The 10000-nt window shown below is 30.3% G+C and overlaps 3 non-coding genes across 3 annotated transcripts; all 3 read right to left on the minus strand.

The window, feature by feature from the left end:
- Window positions 1–120: 120 nt before the first annotated feature.
- On the minus strand, window positions 121–1928 carry LOC145847610 (small subunit ribosomal RNA). Its single transcript, XR_014371414.1, has one exon. It is a non-coding gene; the product is annotated as a small subunit ribosomal RNA (ribosomal RNA).
- A 3288-nt stretch (window positions 1929–5216) lies between these two features.
- Window positions 5217–5335, minus strand: LOC145847600 (5S ribosomal RNA). The gene has a single exon (XR_014371405.1). It is a non-coding gene; the product is annotated as a 5S ribosomal RNA (ribosomal RNA).
- A 3400-nt stretch (window positions 5336–8735) lies between these two features.
- On the minus strand, window positions 8736–8854 carry LOC145847612 (5S ribosomal RNA). The gene has a single exon (XR_014371417.1). It is a non-coding gene; the product is annotated as a 5S ribosomal RNA (ribosomal RNA).
- Window positions 8855–10000: the final 1146 nt, after the last annotated feature.

A 10000-nucleotide genomic window follows, 5' to 3' on the forward strand; every position in this document is an offset into this window, starting at 1 on the left:
AGCACTTGCGTGCTGAATTATTACTCCCGCTGTCAGGAAGCAACGCGACCGAACTATAACAGTTACAGGGCTCGGTCCCTTCGAAGAAGAGACGTCGCTTGAAATCAAATTTCGATTCGTTAATGATCCTTCCGCAGGTTCACCTACGGAAACCTTGTTACGACTTTTACTTCCTCTAAATGATCAAGTTCGATCGTCTTTTCGAACACCGGCGAGTGCGTTGCCGCACGTACCAGGCTCAATCGGAGGACCTCACTAAACCATTCAATCGGTAGTAGCGACGGGCGGTGTGTACAAAGGGCAGGGACGTAATCAACGCAAGCTAATGACTCGCGCTTACTGGGAATTCCTCGTTCAAGGGAAACAATTGCAAGTCCCTATCCCTAGCACGACCGGGGTTCAACGGATTACCCGGACCTTTCGGCCTAGGGAACACACGATGATCCGGTCAGTGTAGCGCGCGTGCGGCCCCGAACATCTAAGGGCATCACAGACCTGTTATTGCTCAATCTCGTGTGGCTAAACGCCACTAGTCCCTCTAAGAAGTTGTCTCCGACCCAATGGGTCGAGCAGCTATTTAGCAAGTAAGAGTCTCGTTCGTTATCGGAATTAACCAGACAAATCGCTCCACCAACTAAGAACGGCCATGCACCACCACCCACAGAATCAAGAAAGAGCTCTCAATCTGTCAATCCTCGCTGTGTCCGGGCCGGGTGAGATTTCCCGTGTTGAGTCAAATTAAGCCGCAGGCTCCACTCCTGGTGGTGCCCTTCCGTCAATTCCTTTAAGTTTCAGCTTTGCAACCATACTTCCCCCGGAACCCAAAGACTTTGGTTTCCCGGAAGCTGCCGGACAGTTCTTAAGTTCGACACTGCCCGATCGCTAGTCGGCATCGTTTAAGGTCAGAACTAGGACGGTATCTGATCGTCTTCGAACCTCTGACTTTCGCTCTTGATTAAAGAAAACATTCTTGGCAAATGCTTTCGCAGTCGTTCGTCTTGCGCCGATCCAAGAATTTCACCTCTAACGGCACAGTACGGATGCCCCCGTCCGTTCCTATTAATCATTACCTCGTGCTCCGAAAACCAACAAAATAGAACCGAGGTCCTATTCCATTATTCCATGCAACATTATACAAGCGTAAAGCCTGCTTTGAACACTCTAATTTTTTCAAGGTAAACTTGCCGGACCACCGCAACACTCAGTTAAGAGCACCGCGAAGGCACCGACCAACAAGAACAACGAGGCCAGTGCTAGCCTTTCGACCGACCAACCTCGCCGTCCCTATATCCAACTACGAGCTTTTCAACCGCAACAACTTAAATATACACTTTTGGAGCTGGAATTACCGCGGCTGCTGGCACCAGACTTGCCCTCCAATGGATACTCGTTAAAAAGTTTAAAGTGTACTCATTCCAATTGCAGGACCTCGTACGAGGTCTGCATTGTTATTTTTCGTCACTACCTCCCCGAGCCGGGAATGGGTAATTTGCGCGCCTGCTGCCTTCCTTGGATGTGGTAGCCGTTTCTCAGGCTCCCTCTCCGGAATCGAACCCTGATTCTCCGTCACCCGTTACAACCTCGGTAGGCCGATACCGTACCGACGATAGTTGATAGGGCAGTTGCTTTAATGAGATGTCGCCAGCACTAGGCCGTGCGATCCGCAAGCTTATCCAGAGTCACCATTGTAACGACCCGAAAGCCGGTTAGTTTTGGTCTGATAAATGCGCGCCTCACGTCAGTTCGGCGCTTTACGCATGTATTAGCTCTAGAATTGCCACAGTTATCCATGTAAAAGCGTACAATCAAATGAACCATAACTGATTTAATGAGCCATTCGCAGTTTCACTGTACGTGAGCTCGTACTTACACTTGCATGGCTTAATCTTTGAGACAAGCATATGACTACTGGCAGGATCAACCAGATAACTATCCGAGGGCGTTTAAACCCGTTGCTCGACTGAGCGTTTTTACTGTATAAATACAGACCTTTTCTATCACTCGGCTTAAAAGCCTTGCGAACGTTACTGAAAGTCGGCGCCGGCCTTTTGCTGTTTAAAGCGCCAGCCCGCGTCGACTGCAGCATGCAGCTATACAACTGACTGTTCTTTCTCCCGACCAACCGTTTGCCTTCTGCCGGTTAACTCGTCAGCAGCAACACGCCATCTGTCTGCTGCAGTTACCCGCCTCGAGCCGTGCCTGCGTCGGCTACTCGTCTCGACGACTTCGCAAAGCTATAAGCCTACCGCCGCTGGACGCTTGTAGTTTTTCATACGCTGCTCCGATGCGTTTACATAGCACGTTCGCCGCCGCTGCAATAGCCGCGCCTCGGGTGCTAAACAGTAATGCTTTAAGCCCGCTTTCTCGCCAAGTCGACCGAACGCACAAACACGTCTCTCTCACTAGTGTAAAGTAATGCATACGCGTATGATGCTCAAATGTTGTTGTTGAACTTTTTTGCCGATTTTTCCCGATTTTTTTTAAATTTCTTTGTTTCTTTTCAATTTTTTTAATATTTTAAGCTTATTTATGCTACGTTTAAATGTTTTAATACTTTTTTTATACTTTATTTAATATGTTTAAAAGAAATAAATAAAAAATAATATATAAACTACTTTTTATAATGTTTTAAATATGTTTGTTTATTATAAATAAGCTTTATTTGTATTATTTTTTATTTAAACTTACTTTTTAAATCTTTATATTTGTTTTATCGTTTTAAGCACATTGCGATAAATATAATAAACAAACAATTGAATAAAAATAATAATAAAAAAAAAAATAAAAATAAAAACATAAGCTTATTTTATATGTTTCATTTTATTTTTATTTAATAACCTTTTCAAACCTTAATACTCGTTTTATTTTTTTAAGCAGATCGCGATAAATATAATAAACAAACAATTAAATAAAAATAAATAAAAATAAAATAAAAAAATCAAACATAAGCTTATTTTATATGTTACATTTTATTTTATTTAAAACTTACAATTTAAACCTTTGTATTTGTTCTATTCTTTTAAGCACATCGCGATAAATATAATAAGCAAACAATTAAATAAAAATAATAATAATAAAAAAATCATAAACTTATTTTATATGTTTCATTTTATTTTTATTTAAACTTACTTTTTAAACCTTTATAGTTGTTTTATTTTTTAAGCACATGGCGATAAATATAATAAGCAAACAATTAAATAAAAATAATAACAAATAAATAAAACAATACAGCTAAACTATAAAAAGAAAACTAAATAACTGATAAATACTTGTAAAACATTATTTGAAAAATGTATTTTGAAACACAACACGATTGATTTATAAATAATAATATATTTTTAATTTGTGTAGTTTATTGAAAGTAGTCTCCTTATTTGCTTCTGGTTTTACTTGAGTTACACAACGTTAAATAAACATACTTAACTAAAAATACTGTCATTTTAATAAAACTAAGTACAAATACATTGAATTAACATAGAACTTTAAAAAGCCTTCGCTAGTATCTGTTGGTAACAGTAAATAACCTATTATGACTCACAATACAAGAGTGCGAAATTTATTTTTCATTTGATTTTTCAGGTATTTATTTATTTGTGGAAATAAACTTTTTTATTACATTAGAAACTAATAGAATTTTTCCTATAACTATACCTATTATTATATTTAGTATGCTTAAAAGTAATAAAATGAAACGTCGCGATTATATAATAAACAAACAATCAAACAAACAAAGAAAAAAAAAAAAAAACTATTTTTTTAAACTTATAATTTTATAATTTCAACTATATGTCTTATTTTATTTTCATTTAAACTTACTTTAAACCTCTGTATTTGTTATATATATTTCAACACAATACGATTAAACTATAAGACAAACAACAAAATAAAATAATCACATTAATAAATACACTAAGCAAATAGCTAGAATAAATATAAATAGTTCAATATATACAATATATTTCTTCCATTTTTAAGTTACTTGTTAAACATATTTATTTAAACATGTTTCTTTAGAATATAAAACTAGCAGTTCTACAAATAAAGAAATTAAAAAGCCAATACACATAACACTAACTTTTCATAAATTAGATATGCAAATATGAACAAAATAATAACTAAATTGTTAAGCTTTTGTAAACTGTGAACTTATAAACTTATAATAACAATTGCATATTCACTATTCACAATAGCTTTTTATTTAGTACACAACTGGTCTGTAAATTGTGTAGTTTATTGAAAGTATAATCCCGTTTTGCTTCTGGTTTAAATAAAGTTATACAACACATACTAAAGTAAATTAAATAAAGTAATTCACTACTATCTATTATATAAAACCAATTTACAAAATACATTAAAATAAATAAAAATGAACTTTGAACTTATAATAATAACTGCATATTCACTATTCAGAATTGCTTTAAATTTAGTACACAACTGGTCTGTAAATTGTGTAGTTTATTGAAAGTATAATCCCGTTTTGCTTCTTGTTTAAATAAAGTTATATAACACATACTAAAGTAAATTAAATAAAGTAATTCACTACTATCTATTAAATAAAACCAATTTACAAAATACATTAAATTAAGTTAAAGTGAACTTTGAACTTATAATAATAACTGCATATTCACTATTCAGAATTGCTTTAAGTTTAGTACACAACTGGTCTGTAAATTGTGTTGGTTCTATTCAAGTACTCTCCTTGTTTGTTTTGTTTTAGTTGTATCACATTCAATACACATAATAAAGTAAACCAAATAAACTCTATTAATTTAAACTAAGTACAAATACATTAAGTTAATACAAAACTTTAAAAAGCTTTTGCTAGTATCTGTTGGTAACAGTAAATAACTTATTATGACTCACAATACAAAAGTGCAAAATTTATTTTCGTTTGATTTTTCAAGTGATTTGTTTGTGGACAAAAAAACTTTTAAGTTTTAGTATAAAAGACTAATTGTATTAATTTTAACTCAGAAAATTGTACTCTACAAGATGGTGCCATTATTTTTTCGATATCTCAAACTGGTCAAACCACTTTTTTAGCGCTCTAATTGGTTTAAACAGCAAATAACGTTATCTGATTGGCTTACGTTTTTATTTGCTAATAACTAGAATTTACTTTTCTTTTAAGCGTTAAAGAAATGTAAATAAACGAGTAATATGTATAAATAGGTCAGAAAGAAAAATAGTACAAAAAGATGAATTCAAAAAGCAAAAGCCTACGGCACGTGGTATTCCCAAGCGGTCACCCATCTAAGTACTAACCACGCCCGACACTGCTTAACTTCCCAGATCGGACGAGATGGGGTGTGCTCAGTGTGGTATGGTCGTAGGCGTTTGAAAGCGTTTACAAGCCTTTATAAACCCTTCGGTTTGTTTAAAAAACCTATTTGCACTTGATTTACAATCAATTTGATATTTTAAAATTATTCCTTATAAAATTTTAACCTGAATTAACCTTTTTTTTTGTTTTTTTTTATCAACAGTTACTCCCAAACTGTACTAAAACTGTATTGTAACTGTACAAAAGTGTTTGTTTAAATAATTGTTATCTATAAATTACCTAAGACCAGGACAAGTAGAAGTAAAGTTTATTGAATTATTGAATTAAATAAATAAAATCGTAAAATAAAATAATACAATATGTTTACAATTTGTCATTGATCTATCCATTTATGTTATTGCATTACAAATACAAACATTGCATACATTCAAGAGTATTATTCATCAATCTTTTCAATATAATAAGTTTTAAATTTATATTTATTTTTAAATAATTCCTGACATTTTAGATTACCTGAGATTTTTTTTTAATTAAATTAATTTTAGTAATTATATACTTGACGTTCTATTTTGTTTAATTTGATAACTCAACCATGTTTATATTTTTTTATAGTTTAACAGAACTATTAAACTAAAAGACATTACATACAGCTTCTAAAAGTTTTAAACACCTTAAAAAAGTAATATATAAAATAATTGATAAGAATATTAAACTTATAAAAATTTAGTAAAAGGTTATATAAACGTTATTTAAATTAATATAAGATAGTTAACTTATTTTTTCATTTAATGTGATATAATATAAATATATTTTGAGAGACAATTAATTAACGTAAACAATGTCATAGTGGAAACTGCATGTCTGCTAAAAACGTAAAACGCAAAACTGCTTTAATAAATCACTAAATAACAAAAAAATTGCCTGTCTAGCAGGCGTTCAAATTCAAATGACAAAGAAATTTAACTCCGGCTCTCAAGTATATGTCTTGCGTGACGACTAGCGGGACTCGATCTCACAACCTTCCGCTTATGAGTTAGCTGTCAAGACCAAAGACCCAACGCCACGACAAAGATAAAGAAATATTTTGCTATATAAATAGGTTGATTTTTATAATTTTGTCAATTACAATTACATGTCAATTACAGTGTCAATTTGAATTTAAATTAAATTAATTTTAGTAATTAAATACTTGACGTTCTAGTTTGTTTAATTTGATAACTCAACTATGTTTATTTATTTTTTACTAATTTTAAAATTATTATTATACAATATATTTGTTATATTATATTTATTTTATTACTTAAACTTATTATATACATTTAATATATAATATTATTAAATAACTTTATTAACGAATTAAAAACAAAATATTATTATTATTATGTTATTAATTTAGTGTTTTATTTTAAAGATATATTAAAGAACTAAACAGATATTACCCCTAAAAAACTTTGTTAATAATATATAAAAAGTACTCAAAGTCAGATTCGGAAATATATATACTGTTTTTTTTCATCAATATTGCAGGTCTGCGTAGCCGGGGGCTGTAATCTAGCTGCCAGCAGGCCTGAAATGGTGGCCACTATTGTTCAATGTTCAACTTCAAATTCTTTGAGATTATACTGTACTATCTATCTATTTAACAAATCTATCTAACAAATGTTGTTCAATCTAGGTTGTGGGTACTTGGGTCGAGTAATGCCTTTGACTTACAATCTGTTGTGGATTGTCAATATTTCTCTATCTATCAATAAACAAATCTATCTAATAAATGTTGTTCAATCTAGGTTGTGGGTACTTTGGTCGAGTAATGCCTTTGACTTACAATCTGTTGTTGATTGTCAACATTCCTCTATCTATCAATAATGATTATATTCAATATTAAATGTTGATTAATTCAGTTGTAAGAAAACCAGTGCGCTGGTTAGGTTGGGTAAGGCCTTCGACTTACAATCTTTGGGATTATCAACGTTCATCACAAGTACAGTAACGATCTCATTGAATTTCCAGTTGGAACATTGGATTGTAGTGGTGGCCTACTCTTTTTTGCCTAGTTTGACAAACTATTGTATATATATTGTATAACTTTATTTGTATTATTTTTTTTTTAAATTACTACTTATTATTAAAGAATTAAATTTTCTCCATTGTTTTCTCCATCGCGAACATTAAAAAAAAAAACTATGTATTTGAACTGTTTTTTATATGTTTTGTTTTATTTTTATTCAAACTTACTTTAAACCTCTGTATTTTTTATACAATACGATTAAACTATATAACAGAAAAATAATTAAATAATCAAACTATTGAATAAGCAGTTAAATAGTGTGTTTTTTTATGCTTCTTTCATTTTTAACTTACTTGTTAACCATATTTCTTTTATTAAAGTATAAAACTAACAGTTACTAAAATAAAATAATCATAAAGTCAATACACAAAACACTAACTTTTTATAATTTAAATATGCAAACATGAATATAGTTATGAAGTAAAGTTATTCAAAGCTTATAATTATGAAACTTTTGTATAATATTTTTGTTTTTTTTTTTGTAATAACTACAAAATTGGTATTTTAGTTTATTGTTAGTAACTAAATATTTATATTTATTATACTTAAAAAAAAACTTCTATACTAACTCTAATTTCAAAGCATATTAAAACAAACAAATTTTACCAACTAAATATTTATTTTTATTTTTATTATTATAACTTTCAAACATAAGCTTGTATACCTTATATACCTATATACCTCATATAGGAGGCTTGACATAACATAACATTATTTAATTCTTTTTGTTTGAAATAAACTCATTTAGTTATTAGTAAATTACAACATAAATGTTTATAACAATAAAACTAAGATTTAGCTTTTGAGTTAGTAAACTTTGATAGTTTTCTTTTAATAGTTTAATAGTCCTTATTTAAGTTCAAACAAAATTGCTATATATTTAATACACATACAAAAGTAAACTAAGTAAACGTAATTCAATAGTTTCTATTAAGTAAAATTTATTACAAATACATTAAGTTAATACAAAACTTTAAGAAGCTTTTGCTAGTATCTGTTGGTAACAGTAAATAACTTATTATGACTCACAATACAAAAGTGCAAAATTTATTTTCGTTTGATTTTTCAAGTGATTTGTTTGTGGACAAAAAAACTTTTAAGTTTTAGTATAAAAGACTAATTGTATTAATTTTAACTCAGAAAATTGTACTCTACAAGATGGTGCAATTATTTTTTCGATATCTCAAACTGGTCAAACCACTTTTTTAGCGCTCTAATTGGTTTAAACAGCAAATAACGTTATCTGATTGGCTTACGTTTTTATTTGCTAATAACTAGAAGTTACTTTTCTTTTAAGCGTTAAAAAAATGTAAATAAACGAGTAATAAGTATAAATAGGTCAGAAAGAAAAATAGTACAAAAAAGATGAATTCAAAAAGCAAAAGCCTACGGCACGTGGTATTCCCAAGCGGTCACCCATCTAAGTACTAACCACGCCCGACACTGCTTAACTTCCCAGATCGGACGAGATGGGGTGTGCTCAGTGTGGTATGGTCGTAGGCGTCTGAAACCGTTTACAAGCCTTTATAAACCCTTCGGTTTGTTTAAAAAACCTATTTGCACTTGATTTACAATCGATTTGATATTTTAAAATTAATCCTTATAAAATTTTAACTTGATGTAAGTATTTTTTTTATTAATACCTTTTTTTTTTGGTGTTTTAATTACAATTACTCCCTGTAACTTTATTTAAGACTTTGTTTAAAAGATTGTTAACTATATTCTATATTAAATACTATGATAATTAGAAGTAAAGTTTATTAAGTAAACTAGATTAGATTAAACTAAATAAAAAATATTGTTAAAATAAACATGTTGTGTTTAGTTTGTTTTACTATTTCTCATTGTTCTATTTATAGATGGTATTGTTTTACTTCAAGAATATTTATAGTTAGTTTCTAAGGAATATCTCATACTACATCAGATTTTACGATTAACTTAATTTTAGGTAATAAAATATTTGACGTTTAATTTAATAACTCAACTATGTTTATGTTATAAAATGATAGTATATAATACACATACATTATAATGTAATAATATAACTAGTTGTATAGTATAACTAGTTGTTTACTTTAAAATGAATAATTAAGTGGAAGAATTAAAAGAACTCACATTTTTGAAGAGAGCGTGGAAAACCAGAATAGTCTTTTAAAACATTTATTAAATTATCGATAAATATAGAATACAATAGAACTAAACATATAAACGTAACTGTGGTTGCTTAGAAACTAAACAAGAAATTTTTTAATAAAAATATAAAATAGTAAAATAAAATAAAAGTAATATAAATTATATTTTTAAACTAAATAACAATTCACGAGCAATATTAGCGCAATGTCAGAGTATGAGTTTATAATAAAGGAATTGCTTCCTTGGTGTTGATACTTACCTTATTCAAATAGAATACATTTTCAGCAATCAGGCTTGTATTTATCTTAGCGCGCGTAACACAACGTTTGTGGGTTTTGGCACACTTTTGTCGATAGTGGGCGCCCCGCCTCTTAAGTACAGAAATTTCGGGAATTTTCGATTTTCGGAATTCTGACTCGACAGATCGTTTTTGTTTGGTCCAGAGACCCCGTAAAAATTTTTCAGCCCATTTGAGGCATGATGAAAAAATGTTATTTCGACCCCCTTTTTTTAGG

The sequence above is a fragment of the Thalia democratica genome, unplaced genomic scaffold, assembly GCF_965202585.1.
Source record: "Thalia democratica unplaced genomic scaffold, ktThaDemo2.hap1.1 HAP1_SCAFFOLD_989, whole genome shotgun sequence".
Lineage (NCBI taxonomy): Eukaryota > Metazoa > Chordata > Thaliacea > Salpida > Salpidae > Thalia > Thalia democratica.